General features: G+C 40.0%; 1 protein-coding gene across 1 annotated transcript in view; it reads left to right on the top strand.

Annotated features, from left to right (window-relative positions):
- Positions 1–27,267, top strand: part of znf536 (zinc finger protein 536) — a 196,308-nt gene that overhangs the window by 6,330 nt on the left and 162,711 nt on the right. Inside the window, exon 2 of the mRNA XM_037979693.1 lies at positions 20,499–20,580. The gene's annotated coding sequence lies outside the window, so the exon portion shown is untranslated. The remainder of the gene's footprint in view (positions 1–20,498; positions 20,581–27,267) is intronic.

Here is a 27,267-nt window from a genome sequence, read left to right as displayed (position 1 = left end):
TGGGGGGGGGGGTGTTGGGGGTGTGGGGGTGGGTGGGGGGGGGGGGGGGGGTCTAAATGGTTAGAGAAGACGTCCGAGTTGGTCTGAGAGGGAGAGCAGGGCACTGCAACGATTCTCTCTTTCATTTCTAAATCTTTTTCCTGCCATCACGAGCTCCTTGTTGAAGGAGTTCAGAGAATGTGCGCCTGCAGGTTGGTTCATCAGCCCAGAGTCGTTGCCCTTTTTTTTTTCCCTCTTCTCTTCTTTATGTAATCAGTAGAAACTCAGATCACCAACAGGGAATGTGTTCTGAAAACACGGGCAACACCTTCCTCTCACAGCCTCCTTACCATGTAGTGCACTTTGGCTTTAATTTGTTTGCCCTAAAAGTTTCCGAGGATTTCAGATTTAAGGACGTGCCATGCGGTGTCAGGACTGTTTTCCCTTTTGATCCGTCGAGCCGTACTGTGTTCTCAGCCGTGTCATTTCCACAGACAACAGCTTAACACAAACCGGCAAGCACACATCAATCAGAGGTCCTGAAGCAGAGAATAGTTACTGCTTAGCATTCAGCCATGCTCTGCTAAGACAGTGGTAAATACCTCCAGCCTTCATGAGATGGAAGGTTAGGCTTGCGTGTGTGTATGTGTGTGTGTGTGTGAGAGAGAGAGATGCAGGTTATGTCTATTACCCACTTCGCATATCTTCACCGACTGCAAGGCTCATGTCATGTCTGCTCTTTAGCTGCGCTGCATTTTGGATGTGACCTCTGTAAACTTCCAGACCTCAGCTAATGAGCACGTCAAAGTAGCACAAGATGGACGAAGTGGGTTGGGGGGGGTGCTAAAGAGGGAGAGACGGGGGAGGGTGTGAGAAGGTTGGAGAGAACTCCTGCACCTTTAATTATGATCAAGAGGTTTTCACCAAAGGATGGAGGCGTTTCCAGTTCAGTTGCACTCGTAAATCTGGCCCTCGGATGCCGTACGTTGTGTCGAACGATTACTGTACACCATTGTAGTGCGCATTCAACTGCCTCTCCAGCACCTGATTTGCATAATTGGATCTTTAATGAAACTTGCCTTGTAAAAAAAAAAAAAGAAAAAAGAAAAAAAAAAAAAAAAGAGAAAAAAAACGAGAAAAATTAAAATACAAAAGGAAAGATGGGGAAAAAAAAAGTGTGGCAGGGTTGCGGTTGGGTGTTACTTAGACAGATGAATGTTCTCGCAAATATTTGTTGGCTTATTTAAAACAAATAAAGAAGATTTTTGAAGAGGTGTGAAAAAGGGAAAGGTGGTGTCAGCTGGAGACAAAAAAAGTGACCTGCTCTGAGTCGGGCGCTTGCACATCAGCGGCAGTGCTACAAATAGGATGAGAAGTGACTGTGAAAGCTGTACATTCCCAGCCAGGTCTCGCGGGTTAAGACTACAATAGCGGGATATTCTCTAGCCCAGAGGGGGGTGGGGGTTGGGGGTGTCAGCTCCTCTTCTATCGACACTCATTGCACCAACTTGTTACCAGTGGAATTCCTGTACTGCAAATATTTTTACAAAGACTAATCAGGAGTGCTTGTTTTTTTAATTTGTCTATTTTTTTAAATTTCATTTTTTTGGGGGGAGACATTGTTTAGCCCGTTTGTAATAATACAGTTATGCAATAGCGTTTTTTTTCTTATTTTTTTGTTTTGTTGCCTTTCCTTGACACTGCTTTTCTTCTCTGTCAGAGGCCGACGGGTCAAATCTGCTTCTGTCTCGTTGAAGGATCTGTTGCTTAAATCTGCCTGTTACAGAAAGAGAAAAGGAAAAGCTTCACATTTTAATCAGCGTGATACGGGAGAGACTGCTAGGTGAGCTCTCTTAAGTACCCCTTCACTCCAAAGTAGGACAGCCAGTCGTTAATCAAGTGCTAATGTTAAAAAACAACTAAATAATGAAGACGCACTGAAGCCTGGGTACATTCAGATGTCTGCAAGCGAGGATTTTTCACTCTGTGTGTGTGTGTTTCCACTTCCCGTTTGTGGGAGTGGATCATGTGTCCGAGTGGTTTACAGGTGGCTTGCAGGGCAGAATTTCTGCAGAGAGGTGCAGGAAAGGCAGACAAGGTTCAAGTACCTTCGACGCTCTGATCGCGCTCAACTGAGCAATCCCAGTATCTGAGAGGACCCTTCACAAGCCTTCTTATCGCACTCAGCACTGCACTGTTTCACTCTTTTTCTGCCTCTCCGCTGCAGCCTTTGTCATCTTTCCACCATCTTTCCAAATCTTAACCCTCATTCTTTTTCTCTATCTATCCTCAGCTTTTTATATCTTCTTCTCATTTCTCATTAAAACTCTACCATCTGCCAGTCTATTTAAAATTCTGAATTAACAAAAAATTATGATAATTTTTTACTTACTTCTACAAAAGCTTTGTCTTTGAGTGCTGATGAATTCCAAGACTTTTCCTTAGTAGGATACATTTATTGATGAACACTTCATACAGAGGTTTTTCTACTATATTTTGCAAATGGCAGCTTGATTTTATGGTAATTGCTACCAAATTGTTTCTGGGAGCAAATATATTGTAGGAAAAAATTTCAAAGTGCCAAACTGGTCAGTTTTCTTCCTAAACTCATATTGGCGTAGATACCTGGAACAGGTGAATCAGATCCTATGAAAATATAACTTGTTTAAACCCTAAATTTGTTCCACATTTCTTCTATTTTTCCTGCTGTTAAACTCACTGACACGAAGATTTTGAGCAGCAAAGACAGCAATTGTGCCGCTTAAAACATGTCATTTGTGAGATTTGAAAATGCTTCTCTCAGCTGCACACGCACATCTCTTAGAAATCAGTCCTATTAGGCTAAATAATATCACTAGGGAGGGTAGATTCAGAGTGATGACAGGGGCAGAGGGGGAAACAACAGTTAGCGAGGAGCACGGCGAGCAGAAGGAGAGATGGAGCGAGGCGCAGAGGCAGGAAGGAGGGATGATTTACTTAAGAGAATCTGCGGGCTTCCTCCTGAACAAGCTGCTGCCACAGATCCTGGGAGCCTGAATTGATAAATTCACTTTGATAAAAGTCACTGAAATGCCGGCCTGTCTGCGCACCTCTATTAAGGGCTGGTACATTTGTCACAACCACTGGAAGTCAAGCGGAGGGTTTTAATGTCACATCAGGCTGAATTAAAGACTCAATCGAAGGCTGCGAAAGGTTTAAGTTTTTATTTCAAGTGACAGTAGTGGTTGCTGCAGCTGCGGCTGGTGTGAAAGATTCCTGGGCTCCACTTGATCAAGGCAGTCATTTTACATTTTCTATTTGTCTGTTGGGAATTTTGTGATTATTTGCTGCTCGTTTTAGCCTGGATGCTCATTTTGTATCTGATGACTTTGAGCAAGGGAGGGTGTGTGTGTGTGTGTGCACAGAGGAAGAGCACGGGTTTTTCATCTCGTGTCTGGCATTATTTTTCTAATTTATTATTATTCTTCATATTAATCAAGAAAAATTAGATCTGCGCTGCATTAATCATCAACTCCTGCCTTAATATAGCAAACCAAGGGAGCGTTTTAAAAAAAGGGCTGCATTTAAAAACACACAGCTTTCCCCCCCGAGAAGCCCCTTTAATACCACATTACTGTTTTCCATTTATGCAAAAGTAAATAAGTAAACCCAAAAGGCAAATGAGCATTCCAGGCATTAAACACACTGCCTTCTGTACGCGCCTGGCGCAGCCTCGACCACATCTCCGAGGCATTGCTGCTGGGAGACCAAGGCTTGCTACTGTTTTTTCTTTTTTTTTTTTTTTTTTTTAAAGGTAAATACATGCCTATTTGTTTATTTTTGCTCCTATTTTTAGGGCAGCATATTAAAAAACAAGACACTTTTTATGCTTTTTTTGAATTTTATGGAACATCATTACCGTAAAACAGCATAATAGGGCCTCTTTTAAATGTCAGACAATCTCAGTTAGGATCAGGGAGTGTTCACTCCCCCGGTGTTATCAACAGATCCATCCTCCTAAACATCTCAAAGCAGCATATTTAAACGTTACAGCAACACAAAATGGTGAGGTTGGACTTGTTCCAGCCCTGAAATGTGCAGCCTGGGCACCACAACACTTAGAAGCGAGCCAAGATAATTCCAGTTCAATCAATCAGATATCACACGTTATAACTCCGATTTATTGTTCCCACCAGCTGAAGTCTGAGACGGGCCTGTCAGTGTCGTCAGTGAGCGGCGGGATCGGCTGCGTTACTCCCGTCTGTATTAAACAGAGCAGAATACGCAAAAGTGAAAATAGACCTCAGAGGAGAAGAAACAATCAAAATAAGCTGCTTCTACTATTTATGAGAGGAATACTAATCATTCTTTTCAGGATTTGTTTTTGCGTATGTTTTTTAATTGTTCTCCCATGTCAGCAAGGTCATTTATGTAATCAGTTGTGTGAGCTGATTCAAAAAAGATCAGCCTTTAAAAGCCAAAAAAACAGCACAAATGAGCTCAGCAACTGTGATTACACTTTACCATTTCCAGCAACCTTTTGTAATGTCATACTTTAAAATACCCATGGAATCAAAACCAGTTTTTGGGCTAGAAAAAAAAAAAATGCACGTTGTTGGGTCCTGAACCTTTCTCAGTTTCTGTTGAGGCTCACCGTAGAGAAAGTTTGACCTAAACAATCTGCTGTTGAAGCCACTAATGGCAGATGTTAATTAAATGGAATTCATGCAAACTGTTTGATATTTAATTCCTTTTCTTTTTGCATTTTCTTTCTCTGTCCATGCACTCATTTACACAAGCTGATCCCTCCTGGTGTTTTATTTAATTAGGTAAAGCACACATTACTTGCGTGTAAGAGAACATGTGCGAGCATGTGTGTTTGTGTATTTGCTCTCCAGGAGCCGTCAGTCTTTCATGAACTACTTTAAAAAGTCTTGTTCAAGGTGGGTTCTTAATACTATTTATCTATTATTTATCTGTGTTATTACCGAGGTTGAATTTGAAAAGAGAACTGTGTGATGTGGGAGAATTCCCTCGGCGACTGGCTCTTTCCTTTAATATGTCTCTTTAGTCGGAAGACGCGCTCCCACCTCTGCTGTAAAAGAAACCTTAATAGATCTCCTGCAATTTCTGACAGTTTTCGCAAATCATCTTTTTCATTTTTATTTTCAAATGGCTCACCTCATCATCTTCCCCACTCCCCCACCCCCCACCACCACCACTCCTACTCGTCTTCCTCTTTGTCTTTTGTTTTTAGTCCTTTTCTTTTTTGTTAGCGTTATTATTTCTGATGATGAGCTGCAGTTGTTTTCTTCACCTCAGAACTGCCTTTTCTTTTAACATTCTCTGTTCTTGTTTTGTTCAAACAATCTTAAACACATTGGAGGCAGATATGATGGGTTGTAAATGTTGTGATTGATCATTTTGCTCTCGTTTGACCTGCAGTAACTGTGGTGATTAAATATTCACACGTTTGGGTTCTTGAGCTTTTGATGTTTAATCGTGACGTTTTATAGCTCTTGTTTTTTTTTTATATAACACCTACGTATGACTCTGTGAGCACAATGTGTGTGTTGTTATTTTCACTGACCTGAGCTGCTGCCAGGCTTGGCCTAGACACGCTTGTAAAAAAACAAACCCTCTTGAGTTGAAGTCTCCAAAGTTCTGTATTTTCTGGGAAAAAAGTAAATAAACAAATAAAATATTGTAGTAATGAAAAAGACATTAGACGCCTTGCAAGACGACCAAATAGTTTCCATAAAAATCTGTAGTTCAGCCACATACACATAATTCAGTTTCCAGTAAATCAAAGTGCACTTTTCACAGTATTGCTGTTTAAAAATTGCATCTAAGTAGTTCATAATGTATAAGAATAAAGTAGCGATCTCTGAAAAAAATGCTTTTTGCTCACTACCTTGCATGCCAAAGTTTTAAACAATGTGATCTGTTAGATTATGTATTAGCTACTATAACACAAACAATTTACTCAATATCTATAAAAATGAATATACAGTATTAGATGTGGTTGCTATGTTAAATTGGATAGACTCCAAATGTTCATCAGTTGTACATGTATGCCCATAAAAACATTCTGAAAGTTTCAATAAACCAAATTTTAGTTTAATAACTTTAAAGTATGAGTATTTTTTCTTAGCTTGCCTAATTGTGGTGTCCATCTTCAATGGGACAGATTCTAAAAGTTCATCAGTTGTAGATGTGTATCTAATGATCACGTTCTGTGAGCGTCATTAAAATCAATCCGTTGGTTTGTGACATATTTTGCTAATAAATTGACAAACAAACACAGACAACACCATGATCACCCACCTTTCATGGTGGTGGGTGATACAACTCAGTCTCTCAGACATTTGTAAACCTGATACAAAGCTCTATTAATTCATATTAAAAGGTAGAATCTTCATTTATTATTTTAATGTAATTTTTTTTAATTTATTCAGGACACCAATAAAAGGACTATAGTGAAAAATACAGTTCCAAAGCATTTCATGCAACTTGTAAAATAAAGATTGTTGATTACTTTTCCCAGGTGAAAAGGTTTTGTTTTTTTAAATTGTAAGAATAAATCTGTCCAGGTAGAATTTTCTGCTCCCATTCAGTGATTTCCCATCTGACTTTACAACTTCCACTGTCACAAAGAACTACAGGTCATATCCCCCCTGCAGCCCCCATTACACTCACCCACCAACAGGACAATCTTATGACAGAGCTGCTTTAGATTAGAGATACAAGAGGCTCTACAAATCTGAAGTTTAGCTTGGGTTTATTTCTCCCTCCTCCTCTTATAGCCTCCGTCTTTCTGATTGCCGATCAGCCCCTGAGGGGTTTGAGGCGCTCATGCTAGATCCCTGTGATTAGGGTAAATGGTTTCCCCCCCTCATTTTTTTCACCAAAGACCAGAATTGGTTAGCATAGGAGAAATGAGGTGAACGGAGGAGGTTAAGGTGAACCACTTGGAAGACAATTGAGACTGAGGTGGTGGAAAAGGTTTAAAGACAGAAAAGAGTGCAATGGAAGGGCAAGTACAACAGTTAAGGTTTGACTGTAGGTGAGTGAGTCAGGTGTTATCTTATAACAACCTTGTCACCACAGTATAAAATCAGATTTATATCAAAACAACTCTTTCTCATTGTGAACCATGAAATTTATTGAAATCATAATAACAGTATTTTTAAGGATGTAGGACATATAACAGATTTATGTTACATTGAAATCAACTTCGACAGGGCTGGTGGCTTCTTTGGATCATGAATGTTATACACAGAAACAAAGATGTTTTCCCTCGAATTAGGAACAAAGGTCAAGCACCTACTACCAAACTACTTGAAATAGTAGAACTTCTATTTGAAATAGTAGAACTTCTATTTCAAGTCCTTCATTTTGTCTCTACTGGGATGCTGTTATAACATTGCATTGGAACATCATGAAGCGCTGAGAAAAGTGAGTGTAACGCCATAGGGAAGTTATGTTGATTCATCATTGTGGTGGCATCTTAATGAGCTTCTAGGTGGAGAATGGTAGCAACCGTATCTATGATGTGTGGCCTGCACACAATGGTTGGCTTGGTTTAAAAAAAAATAGAAGCAGGACTGGTCATGCTGGTTGAATGCCTACTCTACACTATGATTGTGTCAAGGGCATAAATATAACCTAGCTCTGACAGTATACATCTAGATGCTTCCTGATGTGGTCCAAGAGAGTCATGTCAGGGTAAAGAAGTAAAGCACTGGGGGCCTCCTTTTGGATGTTGAAAATAACAAGGAAAACCCCAATTGACAAGTATTTAAAGCAATGTTTTAATAGGTCCTGTTGGTTGTGGAGAGCATTGTGGGCGACATGATCTAGTGAGAAGTGGGCACAACCAAATAAAACAGCTGTTTTATTGCCGTGCAATTCTACACCAAAAAGTGTAATTCATTAATTCCTATTGCGCTACTGGTCTGGATCTTACAACATTTTACTTTCTGTTCTCATTTAATCATGTTGAGGTTTGTGTGTGTGTGTGTGTGTGTTTAGGGTGGGGTGTGGTGACACTTTGAACAGGTCATATGTCCATCACAGGGCCAACACAGACAAGACAACCTTGCACACACCCACCCCTAAGGTTCTTCAATTAACCAAACATGCATATTGTTGCACTGTGGTATTCCTGAAGAACATGGTGATTTGCTTCACATAAAAGCAAAACTACATCATAATTACTGGTGGACAGGTCGGCTCCCTAGAAAGTGTGCTTAAATGACCTGGCATAGTGTCAGCCCATGGTGCTGAATCCTCCTGTATGTCTTCCTCTACATGTAAGATGTGAGCTTTCCCAAGGTTTGCCGTCTTTCCAACGACAGCATGTACCAGTACCTGTGTCTGAGTGCTTGTGTGTTTCAGTTAATGTTGAGAGGTGGTGATAGTGAGTGGGTGGGGGGTGAGTTGGGGTGGGGGGGGGGGACATTTGATTCAACCATTACTTGTGTTCATGTGGAGCCCGGCAGAGGTCAGTCTCCTCCTCAACACCCCTTTTTCATCCAATTTCTGAGGCTGCGGGCGGCCGCTTGCCGCGCTTTTGTTGCCGGAGGTAATCTGTGAAGTGATCTTAATTATGGAGGTTCGGCCTGTTCCTCTCTTCCCCCACCTCTTCCTCCTCTCCCTCTCTCTCTCTTCCTCTCTGTACACGCTTTTAATCAAACAGCATAGTTAGCTCGTAATGAGGGCGAAGGGAGCACGTGCGCTTCTGCTTACACATGCTGCGAGGCTTCGAGGAGGAGGAGAAAGACAAGGATGAAAGAAGTGAGGAAGGATGGAAATGGTGGAGGGAGACAGTTTTTTTGTGACAGGTTTGTCTAGATTTTTTTTTTTGTTACTCTTGATTTTTCTAAAACAGTAGAAAGAGGTTAAAACCATTTAAGAAATATGTAAAGTATGATCAAATTTGTCACTTAATTCTTGATTAAAAACAAACTTAAAGATTGTCTTACGCAAAAAAAAATCCATTGCTCATTTGCGAAGAAAGAAAGAAAAACTTGGACAGCAAGATGTTTTAGAATGAAAGGCCTGGAGGAAAATGGGGTGGGGGGTAAGCTGGGGCAAAGGGTGGCCAGTGAGTGTTAGAGTTGGGGTGTTAGATGAGATCCATTACAAATAAAAAGCCAAGGCATTGATGAGATGATCCGAGGAGGATTAGACCAACAATCCTAATGGATGCTAAAGAGGTGACCACACGGGGAGGGGCTTGTGCTCATGTCTAGATGTGAAAATGTGTGTGTGAGTGTGTATGCTACACAACAGTACATGCTGTATGTCTGTGTTATGACAACCCCCCTTGTGCAAGGAATCATTTCCTGGTCACATCCAGGTCAAAAGGGCGACCAGTGAGGGCTTAAATGGGGATCAGGTTTGAGGTGCCTTGCTTATCTGATGTTCTTGTTCTGCATGTGAACAACAAATTTTGACCTCAGTTTTGTTGTTGTTTTAGCATATTTCAGCAATTATACTTCCTCATTATCATCAGTTAAAACCAGTGCTGATACGATCAATATTTTGAAGCATTTATCTTGTCAGAGGCCAAACTGTTTATGGTTTAAGCAAATTTAATGCAGAAGTTGGTTGCTTACCACTGTGTTTAAAACACATAAAATTGATTGGAGGGCTGAGGGGACGGTGGAAGAAAACTTGAGGTGATCATGTGTAATTATGGAGATACTTTGCTGCTGTTTTTAAGACAAGAAAGAAAAAGAAATCAATAATCAATTGAGGGGAAGAAAGTGACCTAAAATCCTATTGATTACCAGAAACTTACTGTTGTGTATATATTTAATTGTTAGCACTTTTTTATTTAAAAAACGAACTAATTTCAGTGTGTGACGAATATGGAAAGAGATCAACAATAGTTCATCTGCAATCATTCTGTGGGATTCTGAGACTTTATCTACCTGCAGGGTAGGTTATAAGTTGTTATGCCAGTGTGTGTGTGTGAGTGGGGGGTTACATGTGTGTATTACAGTGAGGCTGCTAATTCCTTCAGGGTCAAGAGGAGGGGCCGGGGTTAAATGCTGTGACAGGGAAGGTCAGCAGTGATTAGCTGCCATCTGAACTACTGGCTGGATGCTGAGGAGGTGAAGAGTCAGAGAAGGAGGGGAGAGGTGGACTTGCATTATGAGTTTGTTGAATCACTGCTTGTCTGTGTTAAACATTCTCCTTTTTTTGATCCTCTTTTTTTCCACATGCCTTTATATTATTAAAGGTTGCCTCCATGTTTAAGTAAGGCAAAGCAGATGGGCCTTTTCATAAATCATGCTTATAAGATGATTATAGGCATCGCCACCTTCTGTTCTCCCCTTCGCATGAAGAACGGTTGCGCTTACAGCTCGAGCTGCATTTAAAAAGTAAAAAAAAAAACAACAAAAAAAACCCAAAACTGATATAAACTGATTTTTTCACTGACCGGCAGAAAGGAAAGTAAACACTTCAGTTTCAAACCTAAAGGCTACCACAATCCAAAAAAAGGAGACCAAACCAAGAATAGAAAAAGGAAAAGATAAGATTTAGCGGCTCCTCATCTCTCTCCTCCGTCATCAACTCACCGACTTGTTATGTTCCCCAGCTTGGCGCAAAGTTTTTGTAGAACAGGATGTTAAATATAAAGCACTGGGGGTAGAAGGAAGAGAGATAGAAAAGGAGTGATGGTGGGGTGTGCATGCATGCGTGCACTGGATTATGTCTGTGCTGTTGCACTATTCCTTGATGTATGCACCATGTCAGGCAGTCATTGTCTCCTGGGTAAAGAATGATAGTTCAAATACCTAGCATCTCTCCCCTGGTGCTCCAAATGCTTGCCTTTGAAGTTTTTATAATCCATCTGTCATCTGCGTTCAGGGAGGGCACATGTTCTGTACCGCTCAATTACCAAACTCTCTTTTTGCCAACTACAATAAAACAGGAAGCAAATATTATGGGCGACCCTGAAAAAAAATATGAAGAAGAAAATAAAATAAAAAACGAGGGTCACTGGGGTGTGGTGGGGGTGAATCGAAAGAGAGAAAGAGAGAGAGGAAGGAATTGCTTGAAATCCTGCGTTCCTGACTTTCTCACGCACTTGATTGTGTCCCCTCGCTGCCTCTCATAACAGGAGAACAAAGCCTGTTTGTTGTGGGTGGAATGCCTAAAATGCTTCCTACTGTTACAATTATGAAGAATTTGATTGAATGTGTATTGTTTCAAGGGCTTGGTGATTTTGATCATTTTTTTTAAAGTGCCTTAGATTGTTATTCTGCTTCCCCGCGAGAAATAATAACCAGTCACCTAATCAAATTCCATTTGATATAAACATTTCATTTGTTTTAAGAGTTGGTCAATGCTATGAATGGCTGTGAGGAAAAGAAAAAAAAAAGTATGTTCTGATTATACATTATTCATCACCGTAGCTTAAAGATGCATGCTGAATGGCTTTTTGTCAGCAGCTGGATGGAGTATCTAATGAAGTTTGTTGCAGTTCTTGGTGTTAAAATTGTTTTTAATTGGTGAACGCTTTGTTGTGCATCACTTTAAAAGCGCCACTGAGGCAACCAGAGAAACTTCAGATAGCTGTCTGAAAAATAACAACAGCAGCAACTGCAAATTATGGCTCTGAAACATATTTCATTTACATACGCCACAGGCCCCCCCCCTCTTTTAAGGCTTTTACCTTTTAATTCTTTTTGTGTCTGCATCCTCGTTTACATTGAAATCCCCCCCAGCCCCCTCTCATCAGCTCCACCATCATGAAGCATCCTCACTGGGAAGGAGATGAAAAGATTGTTTGAGAAACTCAAAGGAAAATTTGACATTCTTCGGTTGCTTCTAAAACTTCCAATATTCTGCCATAATTGTTTCATACATGTTATATATCTTCATTTTGAGGGAGGGAAACAGGGAGAGATGAAGAACACGTCGGCTTCTTTCTTTGTGAATAAAAGGCAGCAGAACCCATCTGGTTGGGTGATCCACTGCTGGCCCTCTCACACTCATCGCTGAAATAATACTCCCTCTAATGACTCCCGCATATTCTGAAATCTCCCTTTTGAAATTGGTCTTGGCAGATTATTTGCAGGTACTTGAGTTGCATCTGTTTGCAATTTTGCAAATGTGGAAGACTTTAATGCTGGGCAGGGGAGGGTAGCAGGGAAGAGGCTATTTTAATCCCTGGGATAAGATCGGCTGTATGTGTGAAAGGCCTGAACAGTGGTCTGCACCTTAAGACAAATGTTGGCTTGTTTTTTATTATTTTATTTTATTGTCTTCCTGTGCATATTAAGAACACAGTAGGCTCTACATTATGTATGATAATGTCATGAGGGGTTTTGAGCATCCACAAAACTTCAGTAGTGTAGTCGTGGTTTAACATTGCGGTGGCAGCGTATTAATGTTCTAGATTGAGTATAGAAGAACGTGTGGTTGCAGTGTATTCATAAAGTGGGGCTTGCATGCACTAGCAAGGCTTGGTTGTGGAGAATTTGAAGCAGGACTGGCCACGATGACCCATGCCTAAACTACAACCATGATTGTGACAAACTTGTGGAAACAAAAAGTTCAGACGTGATGACCATGGCAGTCCTACTGATTTTTTTTAGAATGCTGCAACGTGAAACCATAAAGGAGTTGTGCCAGAGTGGGCATATAAAGAGTGGTAAGGGGGCAGGAGTATCACAAGGATGTGAAAAAAAAAAAAACCAGGAACAAACTGTTCGGTGAGTACTAAGAGCTTAGCAGCGTAATGATTGCTTACCAGATTTGCTTCCACTTTCTAATAGGTCATGAGGAGCATAGTGGAGTCGTCACCCAGTGTGAAGGAGGTTTAAGGGACAGGTGCCCTTTACAGGGTTGAAGATGATGTCACTGCAAGTTAGTGTGACAGCAGGAGGTCAAACTGTCCATTAGAAGTGTTCAATCTTGCAATCAAGTCATGATAGATCTTATTGGAGGTGAGAAGTGTATGTTACATGACAGTGTAATTCATTTTACCACGGTAATGAGTTTAACCTTAAATGTTTTTTTCTAAATAAACAAAAATTGATATTTTTTTATTTAACTAGTGAAGATTAGTATTGTACACCATATTTGGTAATAAAAGTACAACAAATAGTTGAGTTGTGTCCTGCAGTTGTCCCGTATTTATATTGTCCTGTATGAAATGCAGTGATTAGCAAAGCTAAAGCAGAGCTGAAACGATTGTGACTTCAGTCCCTATTATTTCTACCATGTGGTGAGCAGCTGACCAGCTTAAGCCCCCCACCCCCCACACCACCCCTGTTTTTCACCCCCTCCTCTCATCGACCTCCCCTTTAAAACTGTAATAAGGTGCCCTATTGTCCTATGGCAAGGAGCACGGGGGCCACAGCCGAGCCCACCCAGCTGACTGTAATTTCATAGGTGGTTACAATTAAATTAATTACATATTTCATCAACACTGTTTATCCAGCCGCATGGTAAATGAAGAACTTTTAACTCTGTTTTTTGTTTTTGCATTTCTGTTCCCCCCATTTTTCCCTTAAACTCCCCTTTTTGTCCCTAATTTTTCTTTCTCTCTTTCTTTTTTGGTTGTTTTATTAGGGGAGGGGAGGTGCCAGAGAAGGAATTATGCTGAAAGTGTATGCCTTGCAACTTTTCCCCTCCCTGTTGGAAATGTTTATTTGAACAGTAAGCTCATGATTTGAATATTTGTAATCCATGCTTAAATTTACAGGCCAGATGAACTTTTTGGCACAGAATGGCAACCATAAGTAGGATTTTGAGAAAAGCTTTACAAAATTTTAAGCCATGTGCAAGGCTTATATAATTTAGAAGGGGGGGAATATGCACAAATAAAACAGCCTCTGTCTTATTTACTTTACACATGCAGAAAAAACTGCATCATATGGCCTCGGACGTTTATATATATTTAGGCAGTATTTATGACCAGTTAGGAAACTGAGTAGGAATATTCTCAAGAAATACTTCCTAATTTGGATGAAAAGGCCCCAGAAGCAATTCCTTTGTGTTGAATGTATCTGAGAGCTGGTCAGGAATGCCACCCATGTGCCGGCTGGGCGGTGGGTGTCAGAGTGATAGAGGAAGAGGGAGATAGGTCACTGAGTCAGGCAGAAGGAAAAAGGAAGACTTTCTTAAATGATGCTAATCAGTCCAGAGGGGCCCGGCCCTCTCTCTCTTTCATCAGGCTGCTGTAATTCAGATGTGCCGAGAACCTGGAATTAGATGTGTCACTATGGGACACGCGTGCATGAGTGTGTGTGTGTGTGTGTGTATCCGTATCTGCCATCCTGTGTTTGCCTTGCATCTACTTCTGTGTGTGTGTGTGTGAAAAAGAGAGTGCATGAGGGGTGTTTAGGGGTTAAGTAGAACCAAATTAGTCGATAGGAGAACTAACAGCAGCAGTAGCTTTCTGTGTGGCTACTTCTTGGTGAATGTCAAGATGATTTAGCGCTCTTCTGTGCGCCGTCTGCCTCTGAGCACTGGTCCTCCAATCACTGCTCCGGGGTGTCTGTTTTGTGGCCCTCCATGCAACAAATGAATATTAAATGTAAAACTGGGCAGCAGGAGTGCAAGTTTTAGGATGGTCAAATCCCTAAATCCTGTAAGGTAAGACTAACAAAATGTCAGTGAATCAGCTTCTGCATATATTAAATTTGCATGGTTTTAAATTTTTTATTATATTGTGTCAATAGGTCGGTGCTAATGAGATGCTTTTTTTTTCTTTTTATCAGCAGTTGTTTTTAAATAATTATTTAGTCTAATAAAATGCAAACAAAAACAATCAAAATTATGTGTCATACCAAGAACTATGTAATAACAATAAAATATGCTATAATGAAATACTATATTAATCTGTGCACAAATTCTGTTGAAGGGTTTTCTACCTTCAGCACATTTATTTATTTTTTTGTCATTGAAGCAGAGAGCTTTGATGTGTGAGTCTGGTGAGCTGGCATGTTTATGTTGCCAGCGAAGGGTGCATGTATACTCTTAACACACATATTGTGTGTGTGTGTGCTGAGTGGGAAGTGGGAGCGGTGGAGGGGTGCGCGTAGGGACGCCAGTTGGGCTAACAGCTGAATCATGGCTCAGCCGCTGCCCCTCGTAGTCCTTGGCAGTTAGTGGTGTGAAAAAGCCTTCTCTTTGAGGGCATTATATAGATTAATGTGCTGTGCCTCGGGCAGAGACACACACACACCTCGCCAGCGAGGGATCCTGACGGTGTGTGCGTGTGTGTGTGTGCGTACAGAAAAGAATCAGAGGAGTAAAGCAGCACTGGATTGTTGAGGTTTAAGTGTGTGTACAAGTGTGTATGCTTGAGATAGTGCACATATGTGTGTGCGTAGACGTGAGAAGGGACAGTTCGGGGAGGGTGTTAACACATTTGCGGAAGGTTTTCTGAGCAAGCACTGAGAGAGAAGCTTCAGTGGGATTCGCATTCGCACGCTGGATTTTTGAGTGATTTTTGTTTAAGGTAGAAAAGTTGTTCAGTGATGCAGGAAATCCTGCAGGGAATCTCACATTTGGGTTACATTCATGATTAATGAGAGCAAGAAAAGGATTTTACTTGTAGCTCGATTGTGGCCATACCTTCTTACTTCAACCAAGAAACTGTGCAGTTTGAACATGTTTGACTGTTGTTTTACTTCATTTGACTATGAGTAAGTGTGCACTAAATGGACTGGAAGAAGGGGGGACTACATGTGATTTCTAGGTATCCAGGGTTCTTCTAAACCTGCCATGTTTAAGTCACCTAAATCTATGCAGGATTCTGGGCTGAACACAGCATGAAGGATCATTTGGGGGCAGCTCTCCAACAAGGTATTTTTGTGTGAATAAGAGGGATGTTTTATGAGACCTGAGTGACCAGGCAGGGGAGTCCTCTAACTTAGTGACTCACTCTCTCTTTACTTTCTCCTTTATTCTTTTCCACATTGTTACTGGCTGACTTAGCTCCGAGTGCAGTGTGATCAGGGTGTAGCTGAGCTGATACACAGTATCACAACAAATGCATGCAGATGTCATGGCTGGTGGAAGCAAATGGAAAAGTACAATGCTGCTCCAGCTGATGTTGCAGCCAAATCTTTTTCAGGGGTAAACAGGACATCAAATATGTTTGGGCCTTTTTCTCTTTCCCGCCGCTTCTTTTTGCTTATTTGATTGTGGTCATTTGTCATGCTTTGGAATTTTCTGGTTTTCTCATTTTCCGCCTTTACCAATTTCCTGACAAATGTGGGGGGCAGAATAACCTTAGGTTCATCTTACCAAACATCATTGAAGATTAGACCCTTCGGTAATTTTGTGCTGGAAATTTAAAGGAGGATGTTTGTGTGTGGCTATATGTTCCAACACGTTAATCTTTTTCATATATAAATTATCTCTCATAAAAGATGATCATACATAGCTATTTATCTTTGCACTGTACATATATGACCATACCTGACTGAGATTCAACATATAAGCTCATATTCATGCACTCAGAAGCATTTGTCTCCAACCAGTGGTGGTCTAAACAACCTACTTTTGTCTGACAACGGCATCAAGACACGGAGGTGCACATATGCAGAAAGCTATTTGGAAAGGCCTCCTCGTAGCTGTCAGCTTTTATTATGCGCTGAGGTGTCATGTTTGTTAGGAAGCTGAGTGCAGATGGCAGAGTGGAAGAAATGGATCACTAATTTTAACAATGATTAATGAACAGAGATGGAAAATGAATTACATCGGACTATTGGAGGCAAGGAATATTTTCTCTGAAAATGTTAACTTCGGCTGCCAGGCAGCCGGCCGTGTTGTGGAAGTATATTGAGGAAGGGGAGGGAGCGTGTGTGTATGTGTGTGTGTCTGTCTGCGCGCACTAAGGTGCAATTTTTCCCTCACATCTTTTGTAGAATCAACACTTCACTGCTCTTGCCTATTACTTTAGCGCTTGCCTGCTTAAACACTGCCTGCTTTATACACTGTTTTCCCCCCCTGTGTGTATTGCTCTACCAGTTAAGGTACACACTCTTTATTAAGGTAAACACAGGAAAGGTTAGACTGTCTTAAAATGTTAGCTATTTCCATTACTCTGCAGTGAGCTTTATATCACATCAGAGTTGTAGCAAATTCAATCAAGTGTTAGTAGGTTTTGGTGTGGTGTGCCCCCCCCCTCCCCAACCTTCCCCCCTTCCTGGTAGAACAATAACCTGTCTCATAGAGTACATCTGATTCAGAAAATGCTTCACAAGCTCCTCTTTTGACTACATTAATATTTTGGTTCGTGACAACATCACGTAAAAAGAATTTGGAAAATTAATTTTGAATTTTCTTTGTTAAAACTTCACAGAGTGTCATTTTGAATCTACGCAGATGTAAGCTGCCTCATAAGTGACATTTCACTAGCATGTTTATGTGAGTTGACTATGACAGAAGAAATTGGCATATCTATGTTTCATACATCTGTGTTACAAGATTATAGTTTGAAAAGCACACCTGACAGTCCTCATTGCTTGTGATCTGAGCGGAATCTCTTGTAATTTCTTCTTCCTATCACTTTTTGTATCGTTCTATAAGACCCCCAACCTACCCGGCCCCACCCCCAGTCACCCTGCCTGTGGTTGTGTCTCTGTTGATGTTTGTCTGGTGGGCGGCTGCATGGTGCAGCATGGTTTAATAGGTAGATGCAAACTATTTTGAATTTAATTAACCTTCTGATGGGAAATACATAAAAGGAGAGAAGGGAGCAACTCCTAGCAGCGATGTGTGTTTGTGTACTTGTGTTTCCGTGTGTGCAAACAGGAGACAGAGAGGAAAAAGAGACAGAGGAAGAGATCTCAGGTTACAACAGCATATGCTAAGCACTCAGAAAACATACACAATGCCTTTGGTGAACAAGGTAGTCAGTATGCCCTTGGGAGCCAATTTAGATTGTGACTTAAGGCAACATTGCAGCTTTGTGTGTAAGGAAGTGTGTGTGTTCACTGGTTATAAGTGTGAGTTTTACTCTTGATGCTCCATTGAAACAGTTGTGGCGGATAAATCTGGGTGGCCCTCCTGTAGACCCTCCACATCTGTGCTCCCCCACTCTTACAGGATTGAGCCAGCCTCTCTATGCCTGGCTGCCTCAACTCATTCAGAAAAGCTGCAAGAATGAGTTGAGCCCTCTGTAGGACTTTCTTTCAGCGTTGACATTTTCAGCAACATCTCCATATTAATGGAAGACAAAAAAAGCTTGCTGTTTATTAAAAAAAATAAGAAAAAAAAAAACACTCAAAAAATGTCAGTATTGGTCTTACGGTGATTGACAGATGATCTTTGAGGTTCAGGAACAGTGCAGTATTGAGCGTTTAGTTCTAAAATTGAAGGTAAATACACAAAAGCAAGATCTTGGAGATTACCATCTAAGCAAACTTCAGCAGATTTAAGCAAACCTTTGAAATGTCACAAAAAATGAAATGTAAATAAGGAGCAGTTTAGTCAGCTGCGTAGAACTGGATAAATTAACTTCTTCAACAAAGAACAAAGCAAAACCACTTTATTTTAGGGTTTTCACCTCAATCAAGCATAAATAACTTTTCATAGAGTTTTGAAAATAATGCCTTGATAATTTTATAAAACACAGAATGTACAAAGACTCTGACCAGTCTGTCTGTGAGGATTTTGTACATTTACCAATCAACAAGATGCAAGCTTCTTCAAATAAAAAAATATAGCTCTTTTACCACATATATTTTATGGCAGCTTGATTTTTTTTTCTTTCTTTCTTTCTTTCTTTCTTTCTTTCTTTCTTTCTTTCTTTCTTTCTTTCTTTCTTTCTTTCTTTCTTTCTTTCTTTCTTGGTTTCTTTCTTTCTAATAATATTAGTTTCTTGTCTGCATAAGTTCATTGCACAGTTTTAATAACTCAAGAATAATATTTCCTATTTGTCCTTTATCTCTGTGTTTTTTGTCTCAACCGCTAAACCTCTTGGGAGCTGAAGTATTATTTATCCCAGCAAATATGTCTGCTTTTTTGTCCAAGAAACTAGGAGTCAAAACTGACTGTCATTTGTCCCTGTCTGAAACATGTTCTGGTGGTTTATCATCATTGTGGCAGTGTATCGGGGTCCTGGGTGTAGTGCAGGTGAGTGTGGTGGTACCATATACATGATGTGTGGCTCACATGCTCTGGCATGGCTTGGTTATTGAAAGTTTTCTGAATTTGAAGCAGGATTGGCCATACTGACCTTAATCCTAGACTACAACAATGGACATAACAGTGTCATAGAAACAGCCTAGTGCAGACTGGATACCCAAGATTATAGTGTTGTGCTGCCATGTTGTGATCTTCTAGCACGTACTATCCTGATGTGGTCTGACAGAGTTGTGTCAGGGTGAGCAGATAAAGTTGGTGAACTAATGGAGTAGATGTGTCATGATTGCCTACATATTGAGGGAAGTTTTTCAAGTTTGCTGCAATCCAGTCCCATTCTGATGGGTACTACAGGTTGTAAGCAATGCCTCAAGGTTGTCATTCAAATTGAAGGGAAGCTTATAACTCTTGGGCATGTAGCTTTGCATTTTACTACATAAGTAAAAAAAAATAAAACATTAAAAAATTGTGCCAAAACTGAAATAATGTACCATTGAACCTCTTTATTCAGGTCATGGTTATCTTTTGCCTTGACAACTGTAATGCTCCCCTAGATAGTTACCCTGCATACTCAGTAAAACTGCTACAGATGGTCTTAAACACGGTGGTGTGTCTTGTGTGCTATTAAACAAAGCAGGTACATGTGATTCCACTTCTCACTGTCTAATTTCTGCCCACCTGTGGTTGTCTGTTAGCAGCATTATTGACCTGAAAAAAAAAAGACTTCTAGGTGACTTCACTTACCTAGTTTTTCTTTGTGTTTCTGACCTTTCAAATACTTAACACTGAGTGTTTGTATCAGGGATTCCTATGCACTGCATCGGAAATGTTTACTTTGACTGGTTTGCTGCTTTAGAGAAAAGCATTTGCTAAATGAGACGATGCAAATAAGTATTACTAACTGGTTATATATTCACAGTGAATTACAGCAATTTCAATAAATGCTGTAACCTATAAAAATAAAAATGCATGATATACAATAATTTACCTATAATGCAATGCATTTTACAATAAATAACTTTTAATAGGATTTTTAAAGTAAGTTTATTGGAAAATTTGTTGTATTTAAAAATTGCAACATAGGTTATTACTGCAAAATAGCATATCATTCCATGATCTTCACCTGGACGTTACATTGTTAAAGTATAAATCATGGTTAAAAAAAATTATAAAAGATTGCTGTATAGAAGCAAATTCATTTTAAATACTTGTACATTTATTCAGATTGTTATACATGATACTGTATGTCTTTGTAGTGAGTTTTTAAATAAGTCGACAGTGCGAGGGTTTTGTGGGAAAGGGGATCAGCAGACAGTTTTTAATGGGTATTTCTCTTCTGTCGCCAATGTTGCAAACTTGTCAAGCTTCAAATGCAGGTGACAATGAATTTCCTGGTGTGTGTGCTTTGTTTACAGGCTCTTGTCGTCCCACCTTCTGTGAAGCTGTCGGCACTCTTCCTGACATCCGGCACCCGTTGGAGAGGCGGCAGTCACGCAGGTACGATCATACCCATTGATCAAGGGAAAGGGGAGGATATTAAAGGTGCCTGTCACATTTACAGACTCGTGCTCTTAGGTTTTGTTTTCATTAAATCTTTGTCTGGTGGAAGACAATTAACCATGCGCTTGCGTCAAACTTCACAGTCATAATGTTGAGATGTTCATTCGGTTCCTGGCAATTTCCTTGTCACTGTCTATTGGTGGGACAGTGGCTCACTCTAGGGTGCATAAGTTGTAGAGTATCTTTTCCACAATTATTCCCTCAGATTTTTAACCCGACCAAAAAATGAGGGTTTAAATCTTCTAAATCATACCCAGATGGCTTTTTTTCTAAATTAAAATGCATGGAAGAGGGCTGTTATTTGTCAACTAAATACAATTTGAGACAATCAAAGTAGCTAATGATGCTTTATTTGTCTGTGTGTCTTTGGCTACCAAGAAACCTCTTACAGAAGAGAGATCATAGGGGTATACTGATGTTGTCACAACTTTACAGAGATTTCTCCTGCTCATGTTACTGATTTGATTACTTAAAAAAGAATCTAGACCATAAACATAAAACTTGCAAGAAAGTGGTGTAAAGTACAAAACTAATGCATGCTCAAGCACATCTGTATCTTCAATGGGCTCCCATTTAAAGAAAAATAAAAGTCTTTTCATCTGATGAAATTCTAAGTCAGCATGTAAATTTTGGCTCCAAAAAAGGCCAAATGCTATACTCAGACAACATTCAGTTGATGACATCAAGATGTTACATCTATCTTGTATTTGCACTGTTTTGGAACAGTTTCTTTATCAACTATACACAGTTAAAACTGACCGCTTCATGCCTTGTCCCTTTCTGGATAATCTCCTGAAGTATTAACATGCCTGTTGGACAGGACTGTGCAACACAAAATATTTTTGACACCAGTCTCTTCATTACATGTTGAAACACACACATGCGACCACATGGTCTGTCAAAAAGCCACAACTCTGTCATTCCCACACGATGTAGCTCAGAAGACAATTAGCAAACAGAGGTGACACGGTAAACAGGTGCAAGCCATTATTCCTGGAGCTGGAAAAGCGTGGCCACCCCATCTCTCATGGTGATGGGCTGTTATAAAACTGCACGTGTGTGTCTGTGTGTGTCCATGATGGGGGATCTTATGACAAGTCAGAGGATGTGTCTGCTTTGTGAAGTTAAATAGCTTCATCCTACCTGGTATTCTGTCATCAGTATGCGGCCATCATCATTATTGTCATGCTCACTGGACAAAAAATACATTATTTTAAAGTTTTACATTCTTAAAGACTATGCATGCAAAAAACAAACAAAAAAACCCAGTAAATGTAACATATCAGATTATATACCTTGTACTCAGACATGTTAAATTCTCAATTTAATGTTAAAATTAATAAAACATGTCTTCATTCAAACTGTTTTTTGGCAGTGATCTGTCATATAGGATCACCATCTGCCCGCTGCAGTTTTATTAATCCAATATAGAATGGGTGAGTCATGCCGTTTTGGCTTGTGTCACATTGGAGGTATGTGCCACAGATTTCCCTCGTACTGGAAGCAGAGCTAACACATGCTACCCTTGACGTATTCTCACACCATTTCTCACACAAAGCGCTCACACACAAACTCGCAGAGGCTCACACTCTTGGATGACTTCTATAGAGAAAGATGCATAAACAAACACACCAATGCATGAAAACATGTAAAAATGAGGAAAAGTATTTTTAAATTTTGTTTTATTATTTTTTTTCCCATACATATTGCTCTTTGAATGAAGTTTGAAAAACTTTCTGTGTTGTTACTTTTGCTTTTTATGAGTCTGTTTTTCCACAATGCAAAATTAATATTTTTTATAATAAAAATTTAACTTAAAACAAATAATCGTTGTTTTAGTTGTCTGTGTTTAACAATTATACTAAAAGTTTATGACTAATCAAAATGTTCCTTATACCCAATAATTTTTCGTAATTAGTTAAAACAATATATTAACTAATAGACCTAGTAAAGATGCAGTTTTTGCTGTAATGTTTGTAGAATTCTGATTTAAAAAAATGTACTGGTACAGTACACATCCCAACACAGGCTTAAAAATTTAGAAATTTAACTATTACTGGACATTTACCTATGATGCCTAAATCCTGGCTAGAGAGCAAAGTTGTTGCACTGGCACCTAATTCATCTGAAACCACTCCTTCCTTTCATCATGTGTCAAATCACAGCATTTTTTTGTCCCAACTTTTTTGCAACAAAATGATTTGATTTTTGTTTTTGACTACAGAATTTCAAATATTTGCATCACAAAGATATACTTTTAAACCAAATGCACCAAAAGGCTATTTTAGCTACAAAAAAGTTATGATAATTTTTATTGGAAAAGCTTAGAAACAAAAGTGCAACATTGTACTTTGGTTCCTGTGCTGCAATTTCTACGTTTCTCCGGATGCCCTTAAATAGAGGGTGTGAATCTTCTGGTTGTTCAATAAAAAGCCAAGAACGTGAAGCTATACCCTGCTGCTTGTGGACATCAGGGTGTGCTTTGCTTCTGGAATGTAGTTGAAATCACTGCATTTACTTACTTCATTTACTTACTAGCTTACTTACAATAGAGAAACTGGTGTTTATTTGTTCACAATGCAAGACATAAAATAATAAAATAGCATGGTCACAAAAACTACCAAAGTTGCACTTGTTTTTAGGGAGAATTTTGTTTTCTCACAGAAGAAAAAGAACAGCCAAGTGTGCAAGGGTAGGTGGAGGGTGGGTTGGGGGTTGTAGATGGGTCAATTTTGCCACAGTTTGCTTTCTTTAGTGTTGTTAGGTTAAGACTGTCGCTGCCGAGTGGTACTCTGCCCTGCTGGTATAAATAAGACATGATTGGCATCACAGCAGAAAAAAACCCTCCCTCTCTCACTCTGTTTCTCTTTTTATCTCTCTCTCTCTTTCTCTCTCTCTCTCTGACAGCCTTCATTTGCTGGAGGAGTGGCAGACTTGGTGGGAGTTAATGATTATAATTATTTAGCTTTTTTTTTACATTGCGGGATAATTATTTAAGAGGTTTGTGTAGTCATTGTTGTAATCAGTAAAGAGAGATTACAGAAAATCCGCATGCCAACAGATGGCACTTGGCTGTTGTTGTTGCTTCATATTAAACCCAGTACGGCACACTTGGTAGCAGCCAGGCGACAGCGAGAGGACAATCAGAAAGAGGCCAAATTATAAAACAATTTGTTCTTCATCATAAATCCATTTATCATATCACTTCATTGTAGAGGGAAGAAGAGGAAGCAACAGTGGTTAGCATTGTACTGCCTTGCTGAGCACCAAGGCAGCTAACATGCTAAGTGGTGGGGGGTCTGGGGAGGTTTTGGTGCTTGGTGGGTCTTTCAACACAACAAACAGCATTTGACCAAAGAGGCCCCAACCCAATGGCTTTGTGTACTGTATCAGTGCACTGCCATCAATTTTCACACGTAACCTTGTTCACAAAGAAGGTCAGTGTCCATCAGCTTTATACCTCTTGGACACAGACTGCTTCAATCTTCTCATACTCTGTAGGCCTGTGTCACTTTCACTGATTCCCGATGCTTCAAAATCCTGGTTTTAGGTCTTTTCTGTCAAAGAAGAAAATAAAAAAGAAGAAAAAAAGGTGAGGGCACTTGCTATCCAGGGTCGGGGAGCAGGAGGAACGCTAAGGCTGCTGGCCTACATTCCAGACTAATTGTATAATTGGAAAAGCTCTCCAAATGAGCAAGCAAGCCACCCCTCAACCCCCTCCTCACTAGCTATACCCCCCACCCTATTTAGAACCCCCCACCCTCCATGCAGACACACACTTCACTCACTACCTGCCCCCCATTCCCCACCACCCCACCCACACACATATGCATGCCCTTCAAAAGCAAATCACAAAAGAGCATTTTGGGAATAATAATAATTTCAAAAGCGTCCATTATTAATCCCACACACTAGCATCTCTGGCAGCACCAACCAGGCTGGTTAGTACCCCCTCCTGCCCCCCAGTTCTACCCACCCAACCAGTTTTGTACACACATAAGCAGCACAGACCTCATGACATATGACAGTTATGTATCTTGATTGTAAAGGACATTGTTTCACTTTAGTGCAGTTTGAAGTGATTTAGAAATAGATTTGAATTCAATTAGTCACTATCAGTGCAACTTTTATTTTCTTAGCTCCACTTCTCCCTGAATATTGACCCCACTACAACTTTAAAAAATCAGTCAGAATGTAAATGGTGTTTTCAAGGTCTTGGCAAGGTCTTTATGTGCTTAATAATAATGCATTGAGCTCCCCATTACATGTGAAAGAATGTAATCCTCCACAATAGTTCTGCCCAAAACTTCAGGAGTGGGGTTAAAGAAGTTTATCATTGTGGTTGCAGTGTATTGAGATCATGGGTGGAGCATGGAGGCAGTGGTGGCTGCGTGTCCATGACCTGTACACACCAGTGTGGCTTGGTTGTCAGAATTTGAAGCGGGACTGGCCACACTGGCTTCATGTCTAGGCTAACTGTGATTGTGACAAGGTCATGGAAACAACCCACCACAGACATGATAGCTGTGGAGGTAGTGTCAAGCGAGCATGGTTTTCTGGTGCAAAGCTGCATTCAGACACAGATATGGATAGGTTGCAGGAGAGTCTCTTGGAGGTGCAAAAATAGTGGTAAAAACATTGTTTGGAGAGCATAGCAGCATAACAATTGCCACCAAAAGACTTTTTCCAAATTTGCCACAATCCAGTCATGCTCTAATAGGCTGTGTAGGGTTGTTAAAAGTGTATTGAGGTTGTATTCTTAAATGATGGGGGTCTTGAGTGAGTCAATCCTGACCTGTCTACATTGTGACTTGATTGTATTTTATATAAAATCTTCTTTTCAAGAACATTTTAACTTTGATGTTTAAACTGTGAAAACACAGATGACATCATTGTGAGATGATGTGAGATGAACAGAAGGAATTTTAAAAGTTTACTCAGGTTGTATATTACACCTCATGACCAATTCCATGAATTAAGTTGTAAACTTTCTTTTTAGTTTTTTTTTTGGTCATAAAATAAGCAATTTAATGACCAGTGAGGAATGATCTACTTGTGTGCTGTGTTAGCACTCATATTTTACTGTTACTACTGGAGCTCATGGTCAAATTGAATTTTCTGATTTATGGTCCTTGCCATGTACCGTTCATTTCCATGGCTACTGAGGGACTTGGAGAGGGAAAGATGATTTCTGAGGTCGACAGCAATGTCTAACAGGATTGTGGGGTGCTGTTAAAACAAAGCCGTTAATTAATGCTATTGATTGGCAAAAAAATAAAGGCAAATGTGATTTGCATACAGCCCCAGTGATCAATGCATTAACCGATTTTTTTTTCTCCCCTCTCTAAAATTTGATTTCCTGAGTTTTCAAAGTGAGAGAGAGCGAGTTGAGACTAATGTGGATCGATTGGACCTCTCTCAGACAAGAATATAGAGCATTTTATTAGCCGGTGAAGGGTGAAACATAGCACAAAAGAAACAGTTTAAAGTTGGACTTAAATAGTTATGTCCCTTTTTAACAAAAACACAAAAACAAACAAACAAAAAAAAGACATTATTATTATTTATTTATGTTACTTTTTTAACTGACATTGTAACTCTCCCTACCAATACAGACATAACAAAAATTTGGTAACATTTACACAAAGCCAAGTGGAAGGTGTTTTTAGTTGTTTGTTTTTAAGCAACAACGTACAGTAAAACCCAAATAATAAAACAATGTCAATGACAAAAACAGGGCCATGAAAATAAAAAACACAAGAGGCGTTAAAAAAGCAATATGTTGTTTTTTTTACCCCTCCTTTCTCACTCGCTCTGTCAAGAGCAGCTTATTATAGCGTATTGATTTATAAAGCTTTAAATGTGATCCTTCATGTCCAAGTCAAGGGCAGGGAATGAAAGAGACAGAATGAGATGAGGGGAGGAAGGGAAAAAAAACAGGGAAGAAAAAGAAGAAAGAAAGAAAGTCAGGGGCAAAGAAAAAAAGATTTTTTTTTTTTCTTGAAAAGGATAGAGTTCGAATAGTGAGTCCACGACATGGGGAAGAGGCAGCAAGGCATTTTCAGAAACGCTGTAGAACACAAAAGGGTAATTGTTTTAGCCCAGATGTTGCTTTCGCACAACAAGCAGGATACAATGTTCCTACTGAGCTGATGAGCCCAATCAGTGAAATGATTAAAAATTGATTTTGTCCCTGTAATTACAGTATGTAAACTACTTAGCCGGGATTGCAAAGGAAGTGATTTTCTAATTACGTATATACTCTGGTGTCTAATGATTGGTTTTTTGAAGTAATGAAGAGAGGGTCCTAACGACTCCACTGTGTTCTGTTGTTGAAGGAAGAAGGCAGGAGAAGAGGTGTGTGTGTGTATTTGTGTGTGTGTGTGGGGAGTTCATGGCAGAGCATCGTTAGAGCAAGGCAGCAGGCTTGGATACAAAAGGGGGATGAAAATTGAATTTTTGCCAGGCAGTGCTCGCACGATATCACAGGGGCCCTGTGTTCGTTTGCATAGAATCTGGAAGCTAAATGGAGGCTGTGACTTTTCACGGGGGTCACCAGGCCCTGACCAGCCCTGGCAATCTGGACCCTGCAATTAAAACCTCATGGGGGTTAGGGATTTAGGA

The sequence above is a fragment of the Kryptolebias marmoratus genome, linkage group LG15 (assembly GCF_001649575.2).
Source record: "Kryptolebias marmoratus isolate JLee-2015 linkage group LG15, ASM164957v2, whole genome shotgun sequence".
Taxonomy (NCBI): domain Eukaryota; kingdom Metazoa; phylum Chordata; class Actinopteri; order Cyprinodontiformes; family Rivulidae; genus Kryptolebias; species Kryptolebias marmoratus.
The sequence above is the reverse complement of the archived record's forward strand: the minus strand, read 5'-3'. Positions and strand labels throughout refer to the sequence as shown.